The sequence below is a fragment of the Alligator mississippiensis genome, chromosome 3 (genome assembly GCF_030867095.1).
Source record: "Alligator mississippiensis isolate rAllMis1 chromosome 3, rAllMis1, whole genome shotgun sequence".
Classification (NCBI taxonomy): Eukaryota; Metazoa; Chordata; order Crocodylia; family Alligatoridae; genus Alligator; species Alligator mississippiensis.
In genome coordinates, this window is record NC_081826.1 from 170,873,273 (window position 1) to 170,899,243 (window position 25,971).

The 25,971-nt window shown below is 43.6% G+C and overlaps 1 protein-coding gene across 5 annotated transcripts in view; it reads left to right on the forward strand.

Annotated features, from left to right (window-relative positions):
- The window catches only part of LINGO2 (leucine rich repeat and Ig domain containing 2), a 993,495-nt gene that overhangs the window by 881,467 nt on the left and 86,057 nt on the right, over positions 1-25,971 (forward strand). The window lies entirely within an intron of this gene.

A 25,971-nucleotide genomic window follows, 5' to 3' on the forward strand; every position in this document is an offset into this window, starting at 1 on the left:
GTGCATCTCAAGCCAGTCCAGAGAGGTGATACTCCCCCTCTATGCGACTTTGGTCATGTCACAGTTGGAGTACTGCATCCAGTACTGGGCGCCGCACTTCAAAAGGGATGTGGCCAGCCTGGAGAGGGTTCAGAGGAGGGCCACCCACTTGGTGAGAGGGCAGCAGAACAGGTCCTATGAGGAGAGACTGAGGGACCTGAACCTGTTCAGCCTCAGCAAGAGAAGGCTGAGGGGGACCTGGTGGCTGCCTACAAACTCATTAGGGGAAATCAATAGCAAATAAGCAGAGGCCTTTTCTCCCCAGCACCACCTGGGGTGATGAGGAACAATGGTAATAAGCTGATGGAGAATAGGTTTAGGTTAGAGATCAGAAGGCAATTTTTTACAGTTAGGGTGGCCAAAATCTGGAACCAACTTCCTAGGGAAGTGGTCCTCACCTCTACCTTGGGCAAATTCAAGAGGAGGTTGGATAATCACCTGTCTGGGGTCTTGTGAACCCAGCATTCATTCCTGCCTGTGGCAGGGGGTCAGGCTAGATGATCTGTTCAGGTCCCTCCTGACCCTAGCTACTATGAAACTATGAAAATGAAGCGTCTTCCCACAGGTAATTGTGTTTTTAAGATAATTTTTTAGAATACATTTGGAAGTAAGATCCAGAATGGTCCCAAGGAAGCTAGTAGCTGATTTATGTTTGCATAACATTTCCCATTGTAAGTCTTGTTTTCATTCGGTAATCATTTTGTTGAGCTTCAAGCATTTGGGCTAGACTTTTTTCATGCTGAATGTCTTCCTCAAACACAATTTTTTTAAGCTCTGGGCAGGAGCTTGTACAATGAACTTTGGGTAGGAGCAGGATAAGATTAGAAGAAGAGCAAAGGTTAATTTAGGGGAGAGAGAGTTTGGGCTTGATTGGAGTCTGACATGAGTGTGTAGAGGAGAATGGTACTGAGAACTGGAGTGGCAGGGCAATTGGAACTGGATGCTGAACCTAGAAGGGGAAAGTAGGCCTGGAAAAGCAAGGAGAATGGGAGTGCTATGAGACGTTCAGAAGGGGAGAAGTTTAGATTGGACAAGTAATCTAGAGCTAGAGTATGTAACCAGTAAGTGTTCATAAAGCACTGACATTATACTGATAAAAGCCACAGAAAATGCTGCAGGAGAATAAATTCCTTTTTCTGGGCAGAGAATGAATAGTGTGCAGTAAGGACTTCAGCCACTCTATAAACAGTAAGTATAAAATAAAATATTGAATAGCTGCTCATGAACTAAGCACTCTACAATTTGTGTATTGAATGAGACAGCATCCTATGGAAACAATGTGTGTGATCATGTAACTAGAGACTGTATCAAAATGCGTCTGAATTATGGAACCTGGGTAACTTTAAATCTCAATTATAACCTCTGGAGCTTGACTTGGTAACCATAGTATTTTTGAAACCCAGGGGATCTGGGGGATATAAATAAAGTGTTTTTTATCCCTCAGAGGCTATGTATTTGGTTTGATTTTTTTTACATACATATGTAAAATATAAAATCAGAAATCAAATCAGAATTATTAAATCAAAAGTTGCTATGACCCCTGTGAGAAAAATATTTTCCATTATAGGAAATGTTGTTTGCCCTTATTAGAAACCTGCCTTATGCATGTTAACTATGTCTCAGTGCTTGAAACAAATTTACTTCCAAAGCATCATAGTGTCACAAAAGCAAAAATGGGAATAGCTTTGCAGTTAAAACATGACAGGGAGCTCAGAAAAGGAATGTCCTTGTTTTTGTCTTGGCATTTTAAAGAAGCAAACATATATCTGACATGGTAAATTATTCTGAACTTTTAGTACTTGAGACCTAAGGGATTATGTGTCAAAGAGGTTCAATTAACCTAAATGTTAGAGCACAGAGACACCCAATTTAATGATCATACTCTAGAAATTTTAAGGTAGGTAAGTGCATTTTACTACTTATTTTATATGCAAGCCACATTGCCTTGGAGTGAAAGATGACAAGGAAAATACAACTAAAGAACATATACAGTTTCTTCTTAAGTTATTATTCATGAAATTCATGTGGTGGGCCTGAGCTGCAAAATTCAGATCCAAACTATCAATTTTGGATCCCTCGCCAGATTTAGGTGTTTGGATTTCGGTCTGGTTTATATTTCTATAGAGAAGAGAGAGCTGCAAATTTCAGACATGGGGTATATTCCTACACTCAACATTCAACAAATAAGAGTTGAGGTCCATGGTTTTGACTTGGGCTGCTATGGTGATAGGAGATCACTGCAAAATTTAATTGTGACTGCTCATTTTGTTCCAAACCTCAAAGTTTTGTAGCATTTTGGCTGTAGATTAGAATTTTTTTCTTTCCCTGTGGTATATGGTGCGTGCCAAAGATTCTGACTTTATGAAGAATTTTGTTTCTAGTTTCTATACCTTCTGCTACACAATTCTGATTCCAGCTGCCATAATGACCATAGCAGAAGTGCTCATGTTGCAGCCCTGTCAGATTTTAATGAATCTGTGAATTCTGCTAAATACCTCTCATCAACAATCTCAGACAGGGCATGAAAAGAAGAACCCAACTATTCAAATCTGGGGAAAGAACAAGGAACTATCACTCCATATATACAAAAGATTACTCCAGATATTGACTGAAGAGGACATGTACATGTGAATGTGCAATTGGAATTGCCATCCAAAATTTTTAAAATACAAATCAACCTCTAAATTTATGATAATTAATCTGTGGCTGTTATTTTTATTCTACTTTTTGAGTCATGGGGTTCATGTTTTCTATCCACAGTCATGAAAAACTTGTATTACATTGAATGAAAGCTGAGAACCAGACCATAAAGGTATTTAGATGCCTAATTTTCCATCAAAGGCAAAATACCTTTGTGAGTCTGGATCTTAGTTTCTCACATAATGACTTCACTTCAGGAACTTGGGCTACTGTAAAATATTGTAAGATTTATGGCATGATTGCCAGTTAAGAGCCTTATGCAATATGAGTATGAGAGAAGTAGAGGGATTTCAGGCACAGGATTTTGGAAGGAGCAGAAGTTAGAGATTTTTGTCCATCCCTGTAACAAGGGGTTTCACCCTATTACTATGGAGAGATGACAGGACAAGACAGCAAGGCCAGGTCCCTTTAAGGTGGGGACCTTTTGAGCTAGAAGGGGTGAAGAGAGAAACTGGGAACAAGATGATGGCCCACCCCTCCTGGAGACTACACACACATAATGAGGAACTCCTGTGATGGGCTGACTGGCCTGAGTCAGGTGACCAGAAAGGGGGAAGGGCCAAGAGGGATAAAAGCTGGGGCCCTGGCTGGCAGCAGAGAGAGAAGAGAGTCTTGGTATTGGAGCCAGGACCAACAACCCTTGAGGGGGAGGGGAGCGACACCCAGAAGCTGGCCAGCAATGCCTGGGGGGCACATGGGGAATTGTTGAGTGGATCACTGCAGCAGTAAGCTGCATGGTTTTTGTTCAGCATTATCTTTTTGGGCCCAAGTGGATTTTATGTTTGGAACATTGTTTGGTGGCCCAGAGGGTAGGATAGTAGGGCTGTGAGAAGCTTCAGTCCACAATTCAATTCCGAGAAGATTCAGCTTTATTTGGAGGCTGAATCTATGAATCTGAATCAAATCAAGAGTAGACAAAAAACCTCCAAATTGATTCAGCCCTGGACAGCCTCAAGAGTTGGGCAGACTGGAACCAGATGAAGTTTAACACTTCCAAGTGTAAGGTGCTCCATCTGGGGGCAAACAATCCTCAACATACACACAGGCTCGGTGGTGACAGCTTGACTTGCACCAGGGCTGAAAGGGATCTAGGGGTAATGATTGACCTTTGTATGAGTATGAGCTGTCAGTGCAAGGTGGTGGTCAGGAGGGCAAACAACACGCTGGCATGCAACAACCGATGCATCTCGTGTAAAACTAAGGAAGTGATACTCCCGCTGTACTCAGCACTGGTGAGACCACAGTTGGAGTACTGTGTCCAGTTCTGGGTGCTGCACTTCAATAAGGATGTGGAAAAATTTGAGAAGGTCCATAAAAGAGCCAGCCATATGATCAGGGACTTGCAAGGCAAGCCATACGAGGAAAGGCTGAGGGACCTGGGCCTCTTTAGCCTAAAGAAGAGAAAGTTGAGAGGGGACTTGATAGCGGCTTACCACTATATCAGAGGAGTGTATCAGGACCTTAGTGAACAACTGTTCACTAGGGTACCCCCTGGGAAGACCAGGACCAATGGACACACACTCCTGGAAGGCCGCTTCAGGCTTAATACCAGGAAAAACTCCTTCACAGTCAGGGTGTCCAGACTATGGAATAAGCTCCCTCCAGAGGTGGTGCAGTCACCTACTCTGGAGGTTTTCAAGAGGAGACTGGACAGTCACCTCACTGGGGTCACCTAACCCCAGTTGTCTTCCTGCCCAGAGCAGGGGGGCTGGACCCAATGATCTGCAATGTCCCTTCCAGCCCCTAACAATCTATAAATCTATGTGGCTGTATGGAAAGAGAAGGTCTCATTGGGGCACACTACCATGTCATGTAGAGGCCCCAGTGCCAGCCTTAACACACACACACAGTGTCACCCATGTCACGAGTTTTGCTTGTCAGCAGCTTGAGGTGCAGTTTCCCAGAAACCCCTGCACCTATCTCCTTGAAACTTGGCGGCCAACATGCCCTCAGCAGGGGTTATCATCCCTGCTCTTTTCATCCAAATCTGCCTTAACACACACAACACAAGTTTTGCTTTGAAGACTTTGAGGTGCAGTTTCCCAGAAACTCCTGTGCCTATCTCCTTGAAATGTGGCAGGCTTCATGCTCTCAGAAGGGGCTACCATCCCTACAACTTTTATCTGAATAAACCAAAAAATGACAAAGTTATAGGTATTTCAGTGATTACCCTTTATACTCGATGGCCGAATCTCCGAATCTCTCTGAATCGGCGCCAACACTTCTGAAGCTGATTCGGCTGAATTCATAGTTTCATAGTAGGTAGGGTCAGAAGGGACCTGAGCAGATCATCTAGTCCAACCCCCTGCCATGGCAGGAAAAAGTACTGGGGTCAAATGACCCCAGCAAAGTGTTCATCTAGCCTCCTCTTAAAGACCCCCAGGGAAGGAGCCAGCACCACTTCACTTGGAAGTTGGTTCCAGGTCCTAGCCACCCTGACTGTGAAGTAGCGCCTCCTGATGTCTAGTCTGAATGTATCCTCTGCCAGATTGTGACTGTTATTTCTAGTCATGCCTGGTAGTGCTTGGGGTAACAAGGACTCCCCCAATGCCTGCTGCTCCCCTCTGACTAGTTTGTAACAGGCCATTAGATCCCCCCTCAGCCTTCTCTTGTGGAGGCTGAACAGGTTCAGGTCCCTTAGCCTCTCCTTATAGGGCCTGCCCTGCTGCCCCCTGATCATGTGGGTGGCCCTCCTCTGAACCCTCTCAATGCTGTCCACATCCCTCCTGAAGTGCAGCACCCAGAACTGGACGCAGTACTCCAACTGGGGCCTGACCAGTGCCGCATAGAGGGGGAAGATCACCTCCTTGGACCTGCTTGAGATGCATCTGTGGATGCACGACAAAGTGTTTTTGGCCTTCCTGACTGCATCCCCACACTGTCGGCCCATGTTCATTTTGGCATCAATAATGATTCCAAGATCCTTTTCTGCCTCTGCACTGACAAGAAGGGAGCTCCCCAGCCTGCAGGTATGCTGCTGGTTCTTCCTCCCCAGGTGCAGCACCTTGCACTTGTTAGTGTTGAAACGCATCCTGTTCTCATCTGCCCACCCCTGTAACCTGTCTAGGTCCAGTTGAAGCCTATTCCTCCCTTCTAGCATGCCCACATCCCCCCACATCTTAGTGTCATTGGCAAATTTGAATAGGGTGCTTTTTACCCCCTCGTCCAAGTCACTGATGAAGATGTTGAACAGCGCGGGTCCGAGGACCGAGCCCTGGGGGACCCCACTGCCCACATCCCTCCAGGTGGAAAATGCCCCATCCACCACCACTCTCTGGGTGCAGCCCTCCAGCCAGTTAACGACCCATTTGACTGTGTAGGTGTCGACACACAGTCCCCTAGTTTTTTAATGAGAATGGGGTGAGAGATAGTGTTGAAGGCCTTCCTGAAGTCCAGAAAGATTACGTCCACTGCTACCCCTGCGTCTAAGGATTTTGTGACCTGGTCATAGAAGGCCACCAGGTTGGTCTGACAGGACCTGCCTCTAATGAACCCATGTTGGTTGCCCCTAAGCATAACCTCCCCTGCTGGCCCCTCGTGGACATGCGCCAGGATAATTCTCTCAAAAAGCTTTCCCAGGATCGAGGTAAGACTAACTGGCCTATAAAATTGATTTGGGACAGTGATCTGAATCTCTGTATCAGATCTCTGTCCTCTGAATCCAAATCAAATACTTCCCTATTCGCACAAGCTTAGAGGACAGTTCCTTAAAAATCTCTGTTTTTAACACCCAGTGGAATGTACTCAGATATAAGGGGTAATGTGGAGTCCATTTAGCAGAGTACTGAGATGCGGGAATCAGCTTGAATTGACTATTAGCAGGTTCTGAGTGCGTGTTTCAAGGCCTGGGACCTGGTAGGGAAGCAAAGCTTGAGAGCACATGGAACTGGCCTGGAGGTTGAAGCATTGCCACACAGAACCAAAGTTCCTGGGTTCAAGACCCAGAAGGAATGTGTTAAGGACTGTTGGCCAGGACTGACGGAGGAAACTTCTAGTCAGCAAAGTTGGGGGCCTGAACCCAACTCTTCTAAATCCAAATAAGGACAAGGCAGTGATACCTGGCTTTAAATCCACCTAACCCTGCCTGGGGTGAGGCAACTTCCCCAAATTATTTAACATCATGGTGTGGCAGGCAACCAAAAAAGGAGGAATGCAGAGCTAGTTGCGGACAGAAACCATGGGCTCTTATACATGCATAGGGAGCCTGCTCCAACACAGTGTAAGTCCAGCATGTCAGAGCAGACTCAATCGAGTCTGCTGGAGCGTGGAAATTACTGTGCTCTAGCAGCCTCCAGTGTCATATGTATCAGTATCCCCATGCTAAAAATGGTGGTGGGGCACTTTAAACTAAAACTGGTTCAATGAGCCTTAGTTCAAAGTGCCCCACCACCATTTTTCAGCATAGGGACACTGATACACGTGATGCTCCAGGCTCTTTTAAGTAGTGCAGCTCTCAAAGCTGCTCTAATTAAAGTGCCCCCCCCCCCACACACACACACCTCCCAGACCATGTGTATAAACACCCCTTGAAGTCACCTGCCAGTGGTGCACTGTAACAGTCCCTACCAGGTGTTTCATTAGGGTGTGGGCAGATGTAACAATTGAAATGTTTTACATACACTTTAAACCTCAAAAGTCTAAATGTACAGGCAACTGGTTTAAATTACCTGGAATGTTTGAAAAGCACATCAGGAAAATCAAGTAGTATTTTAAGCCAGTCCTCCTTGGACTGTTTCAAAGTTTTTTGCAGACAGAGCATTCCATGCCTAGTGTCTGCTCAGTTTTCAAACATCCCAAACTGCACCATTCCTCACACCCCCTTCCCCTCCCCCCAAATCATGCAAGGCAATGGGACTGCTCTAGGATGCAACCAGAACTCTATTGCCCAAAAACTATTGCCTACAGAGATCAGTTCACAGGCATGGGATCTATTGCCTACAGAGACCACAGTTCACAATTCAGAGGGATACAGAAAGTAGGGCCGTGTGAAATTTCAACAAGTGTTTTATTTTGAAGCTGTTTCAATGCATTTTGAGCTTGAAACAGTGAAATTGAAATGAAACAAAGACTTCAAAACAAAATGAGGGTACTTGAAACATTTCGAGTTTCAAAGCAGCCCGGTGGCGCGAGGTGGGGGAGAGCCAGGGCTGTGCTCCAAGCAGCTCTGCCAGCCCCACGGAGCTCAGCCTGGCAGCAGGAGGTGGTGGGAGAGCCAGTGGCAGAATTGCTCTGACCACAGCCCTGGACAGTGGCTCTCCCCCACCTTCCACCACCAAGTTTAGCTCCATGGGGCTGCGGAGCCTCCCGCAACTGGGCTGTGCTTTCCAGGGCTGTGCTCCAAGTGGCTCTGCCACTGGCTCTTCCACTGCCTCCCACACTGGGCTGAGCTCCATGGGACAGGCAGAGCCACTTGGAGCACAGCCCTGGCAAACACAGCCCAGTGGCTGGAGGCTCCACAGCCCCATGGAGCTGAGCCTGATGGCAGGAGGTGGGGGAGAACTACTGGCCAGGGCTGCACTTGGAGCCAGAGCTGCACTCTGAGTGGCTCTGCCACTGGCTCTTCTGCTGCTTCCCGCCACCAGGCTGAGGTCTCTAGGGCTGCTGGAGCCACTCGGGAGTGCAGCCCTGGCTCTTCCCCACCTCCTGCCACCAGGCTGTACTCCGAGCAGCTCCACCAGTCACATGCAGCTGAGCCTGGTGGTGGGAGGTGGGGGGAGAAACACTGGCCAGGGCTGCACTTGGAGCCACTGGTGTGCTTTGAGCAGCTTCACCACTGGCTCTCCTGCCACCGGGCTGAGCTCCATTGGGCTGGCTGAGCCACTCGGGGCGCAGCCTTGCTGAGCACAGCCCAGCAGCTGGAGGCTCCGCAGCCCCATGGAGCTGAGCCTGGTGGTGGGGAGGCAGTGGAGAACCAGTGGTGGAGCTGCTTGGAGTGCAGCCCTGGCTCGGAGTGCAGCCCTGGCCAGTGGCTTTCCCCCACCTCCCGCCACCAGGCCCAGCTCCATGGGGCTGGCGGAGCTCCTTGGAGTGCAGCCAAGTGGCAGGAGGTGGGGGGAAAGCCAGGGTTGCATAGAACTCAACCAATCCTCCCAGTGCTCCCAGACTTCTTCCAGGGGCACGGTCTCTCAGATCTGCATGCAGGATGATAGGAGCCTGCTGCTGCTGGCAAGTGACATGAGTTTTGCTTTTTGTAGTTTGAGGTGCAGTTTCCCAGAAACCCTTATACCTATCTCCCTGAAACTTGGCAGAAATCATGCTCTGAGAAGGGGCTACCATCCCTGCAACTTTCATCTGAATCAGGCAAGAAATGACAAAGTTATAGGCATTTTAATTATTCACTAAGCAAAACATCAAAACTGCAAAACAGTTTAAATGAAACAAAATGGAAGAGTGCTTCGAAATGAAATGAAATGAAACGAAACATTATCCCTTTGAAATAGTGAAACAGAAGTCAAAATGAAACGGTGCTGTTTCTCACAGCCCTAGCAGAAAGCCTCTGTGTCTGTTTCACTTCACTACTAGGGATGCTGTGCTCGAACTCCTGGCTTATTTGGGGTGGCATGGGGGTTTGGAGGGGAGGGACCTTTGAGGCCCCCTATTTGTGGTGTGTGGGTGTACCTGTGACAATAAACACATGACAATTTCTGAGTTATTGTGGTACAGAAACAGAGCCCTTGCACAATAGGCACTTTAACAGACTAGAATAGCTATCAAGTCTATGATCAGTGTAAAGTGAATTAGCACATTAGCTGTTTTGTTCCTCATCCCTTGTGCTGCCCTCCTGGCTCCATCCTGCACACAAGGGTTGGAAAAGCTAGGGAGTTTTTTGGGGGAGTCCAGAGCACCCAGCCACTTGAGAACGAGTACGGGGCACAGAGCCCCCAAACACCTGGCAATGCCCTCCACCCTAACTCCCTGCTCCAGTCTTTCTCTATCCTCTAGAAAATTCTGGGGGAAACTCAGGTATTTACCCCTGAAATACATGATGTTCTGGGTACTCTTCCACCCTCTGGTAGCACTTTGTCAAACTTAAAAATTTGAGTTCTACTTAGAATCCTTAGCTGTGTCTTTGCGAAGACTTCTGTCCAGGGACATTTGTAAACACCTCCCAGTCAGTGACAGTCTTAGAATGATTCCAGTGTTATGTCTATCTACACCCTTGTTGTCTGATTTTGCTACAGTTGTGTTGATTAGCACCTCAGAATTAAGAATTTGGCCAGGGTATACCAGAAACATAGTGTATAAGAGGTTAACATAAAGAGAAGTTCAACTTTACTCACTTATACAGTGACAGAGAAGTAAGGCTGGAAGGGATCTCCAGAGGTCATCTAGTCCAAACCCCTTCCTGAGGCAGTATCATCTCTATCCCAACTGTCCTTTACAATCCATAATCTAACTCTGCATAAGACTACCATCAACCCTGACACGAAACAGATATAACACCCTAACCTACTACAGATAAAGCAGGGGAACTATGGCAGTCAGTCAATTTCCTACTTCTATAAAGGGTTGTCACTATATGCCAGGAGCAGACAAAGTCTGGCCTGTGGGCTGGATCTGGAGAGGCTGGCCCCAGCCACACTGGCAGGGCAGGAGGTTGCTCCAGAGCCACTGGGATTTGTGGCAGGGGCAGCTTGGTCCGGGGCCAGGGCAGAGCCATGATCTGCCACCTGCATACTCCAGGTGGGGGCATTCAGGCAGTGGATAATGGCTCTGCCGCAGCTTGGGACCAAGATGTCACTGCTGCAAGGAGCCAGGGCAGGGCTGCGAACTGCCACCTGCACTCTATCATAGCGCAGTGGCTGGGGTCTCCATGGAGACCAGCCCCAGCTATGCGGGCAGGGGCTGTTGGGCAATGGAGTCTGGCTTCTGGCTGGATCTACCATTTTGCCCACCCCTGGTATATACTCAATAGAACCCTGGTAGAGGGCCACACCCCATGCTACACAGGAAGGCAAAACCCCCCACAGTCCATATCAATCTGACGATAGAGGAAAATTCCTTCCTGACCAAAATATGTTGATCAGTGGATACATCTACACTTGCACATTTACAACATAGTTACCAAAATTACTGTGCAATACAGGTGCACTTCTACACATGCATGCCCATACTGTGCAGTAAATATGTTGACATGCCAACTTGAGTGTAAATTTGATACCTGCATAATGCAGGCATCAAATTTATGCCCAATTAGATACTGCACAGTAATGCACATGTAGATGTGTTACTGCACAATAATCCAGGGGCCTCCCTGCTGGGTCTACCCAGATGCTATGGGGCTGGCCTGAGCCCAACTCCAGGGTTCCTGGCTGGCTGCCTCTCCTGGCTTCAATTTGGGACTAAAGTTAGTCTCAAGGGCTGACAGCTGTGTGGCCAGAGGCTGGAGCTCCCCGCAGTGGCCACAGGGGCACATGGCAGGCTGCTCTGACCCAGGTCTAAATTTAGTCCCAGGTCACCTCCATGTGTAGATGCTGGCCTTTCCCCATTTACTCCTCAGAAACTTACTGTGCAGTAAATTTAAGATGGCATAAATGCACGTGTAGACATGCCCAATCTGACCCTGAATGGGGAGGCAAGACTCTCCACCCAGGAACCTCCAGCTTTGGTCCCAGCAGGAGTATTGGTACACCCCAGTCAAAATCCCCAGCTTTGGCTCTAGCCAACAATCAATGTGAGGGAGGCTTAAGAACACCCTGACACATATAGCGAAAGGGGCAACCAGCAAAGGTAATTTGCATGGGAAATAGTAGAACATGCATAGCTGCGCCTAGATCATCCCTGGCCCATGGCTGTCCACCATATTCTTTAACACCTCCAACTATGGAGCTTTCACAACTTCTCTTGGCAGTCTATTCCACTGACTTACTATTCTAACAGTGAAGAAGTTTTTCCAGATATCCAATCTAAACTTACTTTGCTGCATCTTCAAAACATTGGTCTGATTTCTCCTCCCTGCAGCAAGAGAGAAACAGTGTTTTCCTTCTTCTTTATGGCACCCCTTCAAGTATTTCAAGACTGATATCATGTCCCCTTTTAAATGATTTTCCCACAATCTGAACATACCTAACTCCTTCAGCCTCTTCTCATATGACTTGCTTTCCAAGCCCTTTATCACCTTCATTGCCCACCTCTGGACCCTCTTTAACTTCACATCCTTTTTAAAATGTGGAGCCCAGAACTGTATGCAGTACTCTAGATTAGGTCTAACCAGTGCTGAGTAGAGAAGCAGTATCACCTGCCATGTCTTAAACCTAATGCTTCCACAGGTGACCCCTCGCCATTCGTGGGGGATACATTCTCATATCCCCTGTGAATAGCGAAATCCATGAATAAGGCACTGCATTCATGAATGCCATCTGCGTTCATGAGCTCCGTGCCCCCGGCAGCTGGTGATAGTGCTAGCCCGGCAGTGGCGGTGGCAGTGCAGCGGCGGTGGCAGTGGGAACCCGGTGGCGGCAAGCACGGAGCTCCCGAGGAGCTCTTTTAAATGTATTTAAGAAGTGGGTTCGGCGTTTGCGAATATTTGAAACCGCGAATGCCAAACCCATGAATATTGACAGTTTCCTGTATTGATGCGTCCCAAAACCACATTTGCCTTTTCTGTAGCTGCATCACACTGCAGACTCATAACGAGTCTATGACCTACAAAGACTCCCAAGTTCTTTTCCATAGTGCTGTCATCCAGCTGGCTGCCACATATTTTATATTTGTATTGTTGACTGGACCAAATTATATCCTTTGTAAATTTGCAAATTAGAATTGCTGTGTGTACTGAGGGGAGAGAAAGTGTGTACAATTTATATTGAATTTTTGAGAACTTAATAACCAATAGTCACAACTGAACAACAATATAGGTGGTCCAGTGAAAGCTATTACTCACAAGAATCCTTGCTTCTCGCAATAGTCACATCTATTCTCACAGTTATCTTTTGATCTATTCACTCTCTTTTGTTGTGGGTATTTCTTTAGATTTGAGCTCGTTCTGGGGCCCAATTCATCAAAAATGTACTGGAACACTTCCATATCTCACTCCTACTCCAGATTTGATTGCTACTGCTGTAGTTCCAATTTTTTTCTTTTTGTGGCTCTGTGTAGCTTCTTAAATTTTATCCCACTGGAAGTCGGTATGAACCTAAAGGTCATTATGTAGCAAACTATACTTAATCCTGATGTCAACATGATATCAGGATCTCTCTCAGAGAACCAGTTTAGTATGATTACTGTAAATTTCTGCTAGGGTCAAGTAATGTTTATCTATTTTTTACATAAGCATCAAATTCAGAGCTCCTGTCTTTTCATACTACTGTTTGAAAGATTGTGTGTGAGCCAAGGCACATTAAAGTCTCTGGAAAGAATCCTTTAGAGGAGCAGCAGCATGAGGCCCTTCAAGAGGATTTTGCTGACTTGGAAAAATAAAATGTGATTTGGTCCTAGCTTCTGAAGTTGCATGATTTGTATAATATCATAAACTAAGTACTCATTCTGTAATAGCATTGCTTATAATTTAGGATTCATATTGCATGCCTTATTCAAGGAGTACTCATGGGTATTACGTAAGTAAAAGCATGCAGGATGAAGTACTCAATTTATACATACAAGCATCTATATATATACTAAACCCCAAGGGGTACTTGAGAAGGCCCTAGGGGGTACATGCGCATGGGTGGGGGCAGAGCACCACCACCCTGCGCTGCTGCCTCCCAGGAGTGGGGCCAGTAGGGGTGAGGCCACACAGGTGCTGCCTGGCCAGCTAGATGCAGGGGAGGGAAGCTTGTACTTAGTGGTTGCCGCTACCACCACCCACCCCATGCTACAGCTGCTCTGCTTCCCCCCACCCCACACCCCGCTCCGCGTCTGGCCACCAGAGGTACATTTAAAGGTTGAAACCCCCTGTACTAAGCCATAGGCTAAAAAGAGACTGAGATTTCATCCAGGACAAAGCCTTTTATTCTAGGATCCTACAGCCTACAAACCCATTGTCTCACTTTAAGTACCTATGAATTATCAAGATAACACATTTTCCCTGGGACAATTGGGCTTAATTTGAGTGAAATGCCATTTAAGCTAAGTGTGTACAAGATTATTAGCCTGTTTTGATTGAAGGTGCAGACAGAAGTGCAGCTCCCCAGTCCATCTCATGGTACTTCACAGAAAGTGTAATGAGTTAGACCGACCCTTCTGACCCAACAGATGTTAGCTGTTGGGTCAGGAGGGTGGGGAACTGAGCTCCAATTTGGAGCTGATCCAGCAAGAGAGGCTGCAGGTCTGCAGCCTCTTCCCCTAGCTCTACCAGTGCCTCCCCCTCCCCATACCGATCCAGTCCTCTCTCAGGATGGGAGGGGAAGGAGGTCCATTCTGGGATTTGCTTAATCTCACTGGAGTGGAGTGATGTGGGTGGATTGGAGCCCTGCATTTGTGGGGTCTCCAATTCACCCACCCCCACCTTCACTGAACCTGGGTAAACCTCAGAATGGACCTCCCTCCCACCCTGAGACAGCACCAGGGATGGAGGCAGGCAGCTTCAGCCCAGATGCTGGAGCAGACAAAAGTCAATGAAGGTGCTCCACTTTGTAGCACCTTCATTTGGACCCTGACATAATGAGGGTTAATTTCTTGTGTGATCAGAGCACTTTTCAGCCATGCTCTTCTGTTTGGGCATGGCTTAAGAGCGCTTCCAAGGGATGATTACCCAACAAATGTAATTTCTGTCTGCGCCTTGTGTCAAAGCTTGGGGATAAATGGAAGGGCTATTTTGGCATAAGGATACACACTGTCAATAGACAACTGTGTCCCATGCAACCACTCTACAGTACCATAAGGATTTATAGAATTATTTTGTTTGATTTTCTAAAAAAGCTCTTCATTTTTCTGGTCCTTTTGGTGTTTTCCACTTCTCATTTGTCATCCCTTCTTATTTTTAGAATAGTAAATTAGAAATAAATAAAACTAAATGGGGGTAAAGAATTAAATAAATCATTTTATCACCATGCATTTTGTAGCCTACCATAGAAATAGGAAACAAGTTCTAGAAACTGCAACCCAAAAAGTTGTGCCTCATTAGAAATTAAAATGTGTTTATTTTGATAAATAATAATGAGAGTTTTTTGAAGGCAGTCTTTACTAGTAGAGCAGGTCTCTGAAGCTTAGCATGAGAAGATGACTTCAAAAGGAAATGAAGTAATAACTAGCACTGATTCCCTTGTGTATTTTACTGGCGCAGCTATTTTTTTTTCCAACTGACACTATTAAGCAAGAAAGCTCAGCATTTCCCCCCCAAAAATTCTCTTTTATGTTCTCTGATGCAGTTCACATATTCCTTTTAGATTATGTTTGTAATACTATGATTCTTACCAGAAACATTGCAGTCATGGATTTTCGTATTGCCGCTGTCTTGTCAATTCACCCAGTAAACGTAACTACAAGGCTAATCATAAAAGCCCCTTTGCACTCAATAAGTCTGTGCTTTACATCCTCATAGGCTAATAGCCAGTTTCATACAACTGAGGAAGTAGCTCTCTTACTAGGCATGTTCAAATTCAACAGCTTGCTCCTAGAACAAACAGCAGCTTTCAGTAACGTCATTGTATATACTGAATTCCTAGATCTGTAATATTCATGCACTACCAGAGGTGGTGTGTGCTGGGCAACCTAATTCTACCATTAGCACACAATTGTGAGCAGGGCTTTAAACTCAAGGCTGAACATAGGTATAATATTCTTATTGCTATCCTTGAATATGTTCAAGTCCCTCCATAATACAAAAAGTGCTCATTTCTTTAGAAACTTCCATGCTAGATTCCCCACCACCACCACACACATGCATTCACATGCATACACACATTCCCTTTCCCCCTTTTTCTCTCTGTACCAGTGAACCATATAATTAGCTAACCCAGCTCTATTGAAATGACAGGCAGCAATATTTCTTTAATTAGTGCTATCTTCACAATTTTATTCAAAATAGTCCTCCATGTAATTACTGACACTTGTTAAGCAAGAGAGAGGGAGACAGTATTTACTGAAAGCTGTGAATGAAGAGCATATATTATAGTCTCATGATTCTAAAAAGGGTCTGAAATGGAGATTGTGACAAAGAGATTACAAATATGAGTTTCATGTAAGGCACAGGATAGAATTAAACTAGATATCATGTACAATTTTTCATGAAGACTACAGCAAACTGGTGCAAGATGACAGTAAGTGGTAATAGGTGTGTCTGTTTTCCAAGGCCTCATTATTCAATTTACACCCTTCTTTAATGGTGAATCAACTGGTGATGTGAATCTTCAGTAAATTTATTCACCTGGTGATCTCTCTCTGACACATCACCTTGGATTCACATTGTGCACTTGAGACTTCTTCACATCTTTTGTTTACTAAGGACTCTGGTGGCAACTTGCCAATTGCTTCTGAGATTAGAATACACTGGTATGTAAAGTTGCTTCCTGATGTATTGAAAAAGAAAGAGGAGAGAGAGCGAGAAAATGAAAAAGAAGTGCGTCCTTTAATTTTGTTACAACTTCTGTAACCTTCCAGTTTGTAAGGAAACATTGAAAGTTTGTGTGGATATATATATCTACTTTGGTTAGTTTATAAGGTGCAAACCTACCCTGCATTTTGCCTAACAATACTCATTTTCACTTTGCATGCAAATTAAGATTCTCCTGGGCAGCTGCTTTTCTATTAGCCTTTTTGAATACACAGACATCATGGATGATTTTCTGAGGTGCAGGCAAGCTATACATGCAGCCTTCATTTTTGGATTTCAGAATTTACTTCTAAAAAGTTACATCTTAGCTATGCAGTTTGATGAAGTGTTACATGCTGGCTAGTGAAACTGGAGGATGAAGATTGCTCATTTTCTTAAGAATTAATGATTCTAGAGAATACAAGATCTTAAACACAGTACACTCTAATTGCAGTGAGCCCACAAGGGACTGAGAGAAAGCTTCATTAAAAGAGGGTGTTTGGTAGAATAAAGTTTGTCCATTTGCTGTATAATAATAATAATAATAATCAGTTCCTGCTGTTTGAAAATGCTAAAAGTGAGTGTTTGTTATATTGAGCTTACTCTGGATTCATAATGGGTGTCATTTAGTATGGATAAAATTAACATAAAATTAACCATAGAGGAAAGTTATATTATGCAAGGAAACCAGACAACCCAGGTATGTTTCTACATCCAGTTTGCATATGAATAAGTCATGTATATTGATTCGTCTTCTGAATTCATTCAAATTCATAGTAGCTACATAGTTTCTTTTTTACCTGGCCCAAGGGTCAAATAATGTTATTGTACATAGAAGTTTGGGCTTGAACTTTTCAATTACCTACACCCTGGAATAGCAGCACTACAAAGCCTGCCATTTTTAAATATCTTTGGAACAAAAAGTGTTGATTTAAAAATATTTTCTTCCCGTTTTATCTAATGTCAGCCATCTCTTAAAACAAGATTTATGTTAGAGCTGGTGTGATGGAGTTTGGGTTATATTGTGCTGGTGAAATTTCTGTCAACTGTGTTCATGTTGTTATATAGTATGTCTCAGTTTACTATATTAGTCTGTGTATTGGGAATGAAGGGTTAAGTCACAGAGTTGCCTGCATATGGGATGAAATAAAACATGAATAGCTTTGTTCACACATCAGCAAAGGCTCTGTACAGACTGTAACAGATGGCACATCTCAGGGGTTGCATCCCAGCTGCAGGCTGCAAGGAAGTGTTTACAGGCCTGCCTAGAGGACTAGGTCAGCTGATGAGGATAATTGGCTGACCTAGAGGAAGTTAAAAGCTCCCAGAGAAGAGAACAAAGTGGAGAGAGGGATGGCTGTGACTAGGGGATGCAGCAGTGAGTCTGGGAAAAGATTGTAGGCTTTGGTTTAACCCCTTATTATTTGTACTTGATGGGCATTTTTACACGTGTTCCTGATGCAGCACCAGGCACTTTTAATTAGCAAGCCAGTGCTGCATCAGAAACACATGTGTCTGTGTTGCACCACATGTTAGCCCTGAGAAAATGGTGGTGGTGCACTTTGAACTAGAGCACATTGAATGTGTTTTAGTTCGAAGCTCACTGCCACCATTTTCTCAGGACTGGTGTGTGTTGCGCCACTGATGCATATGATGTGTGAGGCTGCCCGTGCACATCAATTTATGTGCTCAAGTAGACTCTATTAATTCAGTCTGCTTTGATGCACTGGATTTCCAGCACTAGTGGAGTAGATTCCCCACATGTGTGTAAGTGCCCTATGCTTGCAGACTTACGTTTTGTGATCTGTGGGCAAAATCACCCAGGGAAATAAAAGACTGTGTGGACAACCCACTACACAGACATTTAGTTACTCTTGGGAAAGTCATTGCTTTCTGGGAGTCATTCTTCTGGGAAAGTCATTGCTCTCAACAATGGCACACTGCTGACTCATATCCATGTTATTGTCCACTGTAACCCCCAAGTCCTTTTCTGCAGAGTTGCTGCTTAGCCAATTGGTCCCAAGCCTGTACTTGTTCATGGGATTGTTCCATCCTAAATTCAAGACTTTGCACTTGTCCTTGTTGAAACTTAGGAGACCTCTTTTGGTCCAATCCTCCAATTTGTCTGGGTCTCTCTGAATCATAACCCAGCATATCTACTACACCTCCAGCTTGCTGTCATCTGCAAACTTGCTTAGGGTGTACTCCATCCCATCTTCCAGATCATTAATGAAGATATTAAACAAAATCAGCCCTAGAACCAACCACTAGGGCACTCCACTTGATACTGGCTGCCAACTAGACATTGAGTCATTGATTACTACCCATTAAGCCTGACAATACAGCCAGCTTTTGTTCCACCTCGCCTTTCATTCATCCAACCCACACTTCCTTATCTTGCTTGCAAGAATGCTGTGGGACAGCATATCAAAAGTCTTGCTAAAGTCATGATTTATTATGTTCAATGCTTTCCATGGATCCACAGAGATGGTTATCTCGCCATAGAACACAATCAAGTTGGTGAGACATGACTTGCCATTGGTGAATCCATGCTGACTGTTCCTGATCACTTTCTTCTCCTCCAAATGCTTAGAAATTGATTCTTTGAGGACCCGCTTCATGTTTTTTCCAGGGACCAAGGTGAGGCTGACTGGTCTGTAGTTCCCTCAATCCTTTTTCCTCCCTTTCTTAAAGATAGGCACTATATTTGCCCTTTTCCAATTGTCCAGAACCTCTCCCAGTTGCAGAGTCTTCAAATATAATGTCCAGAGGCTCTTCAACTACATCACCCAACTCCCTCAACACTTTGGATGCATTGCATCCAGCCCCTTGGACTTGTAGTACCTAACCTATTCTTTCAGCACTGAAAGCTACTCACCTTCTCCCCAAACTGTGCTGCCCAGCGCAGTAGTCTGGAGCTGACCTTGTCTGTGAAGACCGAGGTAAAGAAGGCATTGAGTACTTCAGCCTTTTCCTCATGGTGTCACCTAGATTGCCTCCCCCATTCAGTAAGGGGCCCACACTTTCACTGACTTTCCTCTTGTTGCTAATATACTTGTAGAAACCCTTCTTGTTACGTTCATGTCCCTTGCTAGCTCCAGCTCCAAATGCATGTTGGCCTTCATGATTTCATCCCTGCATAGCTGAGCATTATTTTTATACTCCTCCCTCATTATCTGTCCAAGCTTCCACTTCTTCTAAGCTTCATTTTTGTGTTAAAGCTCACTGAATAGTTCTCTGCTAAGCCAAACTGGTAACTTGCCACATTTACTATTCTTCCTGTGCATGGGGATGGTTTGTTCCTGCACCCTCAGTAAGATTTCTTTAAAATACAACCAGCTTTCCTGGACTCCTTTCCCTTTAGGTTGCTCTTTTCTTTTGGGGGGTGTTCTGGGCTTTGTGGGCAGGACTGAAGACAGAGGTCATGTCTACACATGCATTTAGGCACACCTAAATTTAATGCACATTAGCTTAATGCACATTAAGGTGATTCATGTCATTTATACACGTACCTTTGTCTGCTCCAACACACCAAAAATACAGCACATTGGAGCAGACTCAATTAATTGAGTCTTTTGAGCTCACACACCTGGTACTGTGTCACATACATTTGTATAAATGGTGAAATACATGTCAGCACACAGAAAATGGCAGTAGTATGCTTTTGAGCTAAAACACCTTTAATGTGTTTTAGTTCAAAAGCATGCTGCTGCCATTTTCTCAGTGCTGACACACATTTTGCCATTTATACAAATGCACACACTGCAGTGCTGAGCACTTTTAAAAGTGCCCGGTGCTGTGGCACATTCATGTGTACAAATGTCTTTAGGACTCAAGTCTACATGTACACACATTAAAGCACATTAACACTGTGTATGCAGACTGATGTGGGACTGAAGTTAGTTTCAATTTACTCCATACATAGCATGAATGCACCTGAATGCGTATACATGTGCGTTACTGTGCTTTAAAAGCAATCAGGGTGCATGGTAGAGGTGATATCTTTTATTAGACCAACTAGATTTTTGCAAAAAAAAATCTTTAATTGCAAGCTTTTGGGCACAAATACCCTTCATCAGGCATCAGGGGAAAGATGGTAAAAGTTCTCCTGGGTAGAAATGAATGTGCATATTTCATAGGATTACACAGTCAATAAATGGAATACTCCTCTGGGCAGGCAGTTGTTAGCTGGCAAGGTCTCTCTCATCTCTCTTGTGAGGTTCTGTGATGATGCAAGTTACCTTGGACAAAGGCAGGAGTAGTACCTCAGGTTTCAGGTTGTCAAAATTACTTCCTTCTTGTGAAACTATGAAGATCTAATTATTCATGCCTTTTGCAGGTATCAAATGTAGTCATGTATAGTCTAAAATCACCATTTTTAAGGTGCATTAAGGGTGCTCATGTGTAGATGCAACTGATTCCTTAATGCAACTTAAATTGGGCTAAATGGCCTTAAATGAGCATGTGTAGATGTGCCCCAAAGGACTATATAACCCTTTGGAAGGAGCAGAGAACTTCTGCCTGGAAGGACCACTCTATTCTGCTGCTTAGAATTTTGGGTTGCATTTATTCTCCCCAAGAAAGGATAAAGTCCCTGTCTTGGAGCTGAACTGAATACTTGCTCCTTAAGTCAGAGCTGTGGAACAAATAAGGAGGGTGAGGGACTGGAAGGCCCAGGTCTCAGATTGGGAAGGAGCCAGTGTACCCTCCTTGCTGTAGAAGCTATGTCTGGGCCTGCTTTGGGGACAGGGCAACCTTCAGAGGGTTCATCTCCACGAGGCGCTAAATGTGCAGTAACCTAACAATACTGTGCAGTAGTGTGTCATGGTAGAAACCATGCCAATACGCTAGTGCACAGTATTATTAGGCTACTGCACAGTAACATCACTAAGAAGGTGTGCACTGGTACTACTGTGCAGTAGCATTGATTACTGTGTATTGATTTAGTACTTGGCTATACAAGTACTAAACATAATGTGCAGTAACTATGGTGCATTAATGAATGTGTAGACATGCCCGCAGACCAGTAAAGCAAATATGTGGGGTTACATGAGAGCTGGTCAGGAATATTCCATAAAAAATCATTCTAATGGAAAACAGGTTCTGCAAAATCAGTCCTTTCCTCAGTGAAAATTTCAGTTTTCCAAAAAATGTATTTTCTGACATCATTTAATTTTGGATCAGTTCTGCTTGCCTTGAAACTTTTCAGTTTGGTGAACTGAAACAAAACATATTTCGTTTGTATTCAATTAAACATTAAACTTAGAACATGATGTCTTGAAGGAGTTGTAGTATGGATTTGTAGTATAGGTGCCCCATCTTCTAATTTTGCCCCACAAACTAAAGTTTCTTGCCCCACAAACAAAAAACTTTACTCAGACTGTACCTTCCATGATTTGCTGCACCCCACTTCCTCCCCACCTGAGACTATAACTGTCATGAGGCACATGCAATACCTTTAGGTACATGCAGTTAAATATTGAATGGATCCCAAACTATTCTTTTTAATTCAGTTCAAAAAAAACCACAAGGAATTATACTCCTTAACAGAAGTGTTTTGACATCTCTAAATTGAATTTTTTCAGGAGTCTTTTTTTCCCATAAAAATCACAGTATTTCAGCTTTGTTTCTACATTCAGGATGAAAACCAACATTTTCATTTGATTCACTGGATTTTCTCACAGAACAGAAATTCTAGTTTTGCTCAGTTCTAGTTTACATCCAAAGTAAGAACAGTCTGGCTATACCACATAGTCTGTGTGTTTTGTTTATTTATTTATATTTGCAGTATAATTGACACCAAATAAACATAAACATGTGCAAGCCTGAAGTCTCAATCACAGAGAAAGGAAGAATTGGCTAAAACTGTGTTCTATATGGAAGTAATGAGCGGCAAGTGAGCAGTACTTCAGAGCTGCAGATCTGTGTTCTAGTCCTGGCTCTAACACTGATTGTAAGTAACTTAGTTTCCCCCTTTTCTCTGGTATCTTTCCTCCCGTACTTTATCTTTCTTGCCTATTTTGATTGCAAAGCTATTGCTTGTAACGTGTGGCCGTGATCTCATTTTGGATCTTAATATCAATAATGAGGAGTAAAGGGGTCAAGTTCTGGTTTCTCTTGTGAGCTGAGCACAGTCTTATTGTGTAAATTTGAACAGGTCAATTGCATTGACTGTTGCTTGGTTATTCCCCCATTGTCAATGGTGTTGTGAGGTTTAATTCATTCAGATTCCTAAAACACTGAGATCTTTTTATAACAGATACTATGTTGTGCCATATTCCAGGAGAAAAAGAAATTCTTTAGTTTTTATTTTTAGAAAATCAACTCCCTTTTCAAACTTAGGACAGGAATAAAAGTATTTCAGCAAGAGAGCTCAAGGAATTTGCTTTCTACATTTGTATTTCCCATTCATTTTACATATGGACTGGATTTAATGGCCATAATAGTTTGGGTTTTTTTAATTACCAGAGATTAATCTGCCCCATTTAAACTCGTAACTGGTGCTGCAGTTAGGGTGCCCTCCTTTCAAAAGCCTTTTACTATGGTCCCAATTTAGTTTTTAATCATTTTGAATAATATGTCTTAAAGAATTATTTCACTAACATGGTAGCATATGGATTAAAGTCATTTTGTAGAACCCAAAAGTTTTTTGTATAGTGGAGTCAACCAGTTTATTCCAGAACTTTTTTCTGGAACACAGTGGGCGCATCTACACATGCATAGTTACTGTGTAGCAGCCCTCCTAGCAGCAAGCAAGCCCAGTGCAGAGGAACCAGCACTGGGAGCTGGGAGCAGACACAGCCCCAACCCTGCTTGGGCTAAGCCAAGCAGAGCAGCTCACTCCATGGGGCAGGGAAAGTAGCACCAGGCACTGCAGACTGATGACACACCTTAGCTTTGCCCACACTGTGTTGGCCCCTCCCCCTGCAGGGAGTCCTGGGTGGCCTTTCCCTTCTGCCAAAACTGTGGCTCCAGCATTTGTAGCAGCACATGCTGTGGCACTGGGTGACAGCGTGCCACCCCGTGCTCTGAGCTCCAGCCCACTCTCCTGAGGCCAGAGGCAGGAACATGGGGAAGAAGCTGGGGCTGGGGCTGTCCAGGGTGCTGACTAGGGCTGGCTGACACAGTCGCCCAGAGAGCTGCGTTACAGCATTAATGACAGCACGTGTAGACACTGGCCTAAAAATCACTTGCTGCACAGTAAGTGCACATGTAGACACCCCCCCCCCCCCAGTGTTCTGCAAAAGAACGATTGTGCTCCATCCTTATCTGTAGATGCCCTGTAGTACACCTACAGGGAATGTGAGACTCAATAGCGTTCAGTGCAAGGGACTAAATGAAATAAAATAAACCAGAAGAAAAATAGCATTTGCTTGGTTAGAGGGACCCATTCTCCTACTAGGTCTATAAATTCATGCTTATCTCCTCAACCTGAGGCAAACTGGTCAGAAACAAATTCTGAGATACTAGGGTGATGTGCACAGCATCATGGTCTATGCAGAAGAGAATACCTTTTTGGATTCAAACATGATCTTTTTAGGGAAAATGAATGGGACATTTAAAATTAGGCCTAACCCATCTGTATACACTGCATGGGGCTAAGGATACTACCTACCTGATAGTATAATAGCATGTTAAAATACAGTCATGTTAATTACTTTCCTTCTATAGTTATAAAGCTCAGAAAGAGAGGCAGGAATGAGTTAAAAATAAATAAATAACCAAGTAGCATACACCACTGTGAGATGCATAAATTTTCAGTGCGCATTCCACAAATAACAAAAAGGTTTATAAAATGGGAAGCACTTCAGAAATGGCTTTTAATAACCAAAACTTATTGCTGGTCTTGATCTCTTTTTTTGCTAGAGTATCTTCCCAAAATGTCTTCCATAAGAGCTAGTCAGTGTCTTGCTTTGGTTGTGTTCAGTACATCCTCTTGTATCAATAAAAGTGTTTCTAACATGACCACTTAAATCTGTCGGGCAATATCAACAATAGAAAGTTTAGTTAGAGAAGCCAACCTCTCTTACTATCTCAGGTCTTTTCCATTCATTTTTTTCCCACCACCCACCTTTTGCAGCAATTGAATGCCTTAATGATGTGGATTCTAGCTCTACTAAAGCTCTGAGGTATTGTACACATTGCAGGTACCTCATGTAATGCTCCATTTACAAACTTAAAAATAGAACAATTTTATTTAGGCATGTAATCCTAATGTGAGGTTAGAATTCATCTGAGACTCATCCAGGCCTCACAAAAGAAAGTGAAGAGATACGGTGGTAAAAGTTTTTACATAAAATAGCACACACATTAGCAATGCTAATTGGCAGAGTAGTTCTAAACATGTTTTCTTTTCAGCTTCCTACTACCTGCCTTTAAAGCTGATACCATAATAGTAAATATTTTAATACTAGTTATTATTATCATCTGAAAGGTAACCATCATTTGGATAAACACCTTCTTACTAACTGGAGAGAAGGTTCTGTTTAATTTTTCTCAGGATTGAGGGTAGAAGTGGGAGAATGCGCAATCAGGGAAGTACAGGAACTGCATTTGCCTTAAATTTGTTATTTTGTATACTTTCAATCATGTCCTTGCATTAAGCCTGCTGTGAGTAGACTGTAAAATTTTATTGTAGTAACCCAAAACCTTCCTGTACAACTAAAAAATGTCAACAGCATGACACTTTTTTCATCAAAAGAGGGAAGTAAGGGGCAGTTTTATTCAGTGCATCAAATGTTGCCTGGAAAAACAATCATGGTACTAATGACTACATTATTAATTGTGTCACCAGATAAAATTATTATAAATGATATAAGCAATAATAACAGTTTGATTTTTCTCTGGGAAGTGTACACTATCTTTACTATTCATGGGCTACAGTACAAACCAATTCCTTCCATCTCATAGATAGAATAATGAATTATATTCATAATGGCAAAGTATCTCTATAACAACGACTGATGGCACAGATCGTAAATCCAGCTAGGGGGTTGGAGTGAATTCTGCTTTTAATGAATCAATCTGTTTTGATAATAATAAAAAATAAATTACAAATGTAAAAGAAGGTAACCATTATCTTTCAGTATTTGAGAAATGCCATTAATGAAGGTAGCAAAAGGAATTTTTTAAATCTCCCAAAGCACAAATAAAATAACTTTTCTTATCTTGTGCTGATTAATATACAGCACTTCAGGCTTTTTAATCAAACCCTGATGTTAAGAAAAATTTTTTTTTTCAAATAGTCTGTTATCATTAAGAGTTGGTGTTTCAGTGTATCAAACACAGTACCATAAGGTCATAGAGGAGTGTGTCCAGGGAAACGTGGATTTAAGGAATCTATAGGTTAAATAATGTATTCAGTATCTTGGTAGTGTTGAGGTAGTGTCCTTGCTGTGATGGTCCTGGAAATATACAAGGATTAAGAATTCTTATGGGTGATATCTTTTATTGGACCAAGTGCGTGATTGGGATAGAAGCTTTTGGGTATCACAGTACCCTCAGAAGCCTGAGGAAGGAGATTGTGATACCCAAAAGCTTCTATCCCAACCATGCAGTTGGTCTAATAAAGGTTATTACCCACAACTCTGAAGAATCTTGACCATTAGTGTAAATTTGAAAGCAGTCCCTAGCTAGAAGCTGGTTAGTAAAACTATGGCTGATTTAGTCATGCCATATAATTCCTCTGAACATTAAACAAGTTGTTATTCTTCTCATTTGCTCTATGGTTATTAGAGACATCAAGGAACATTACAAGATGC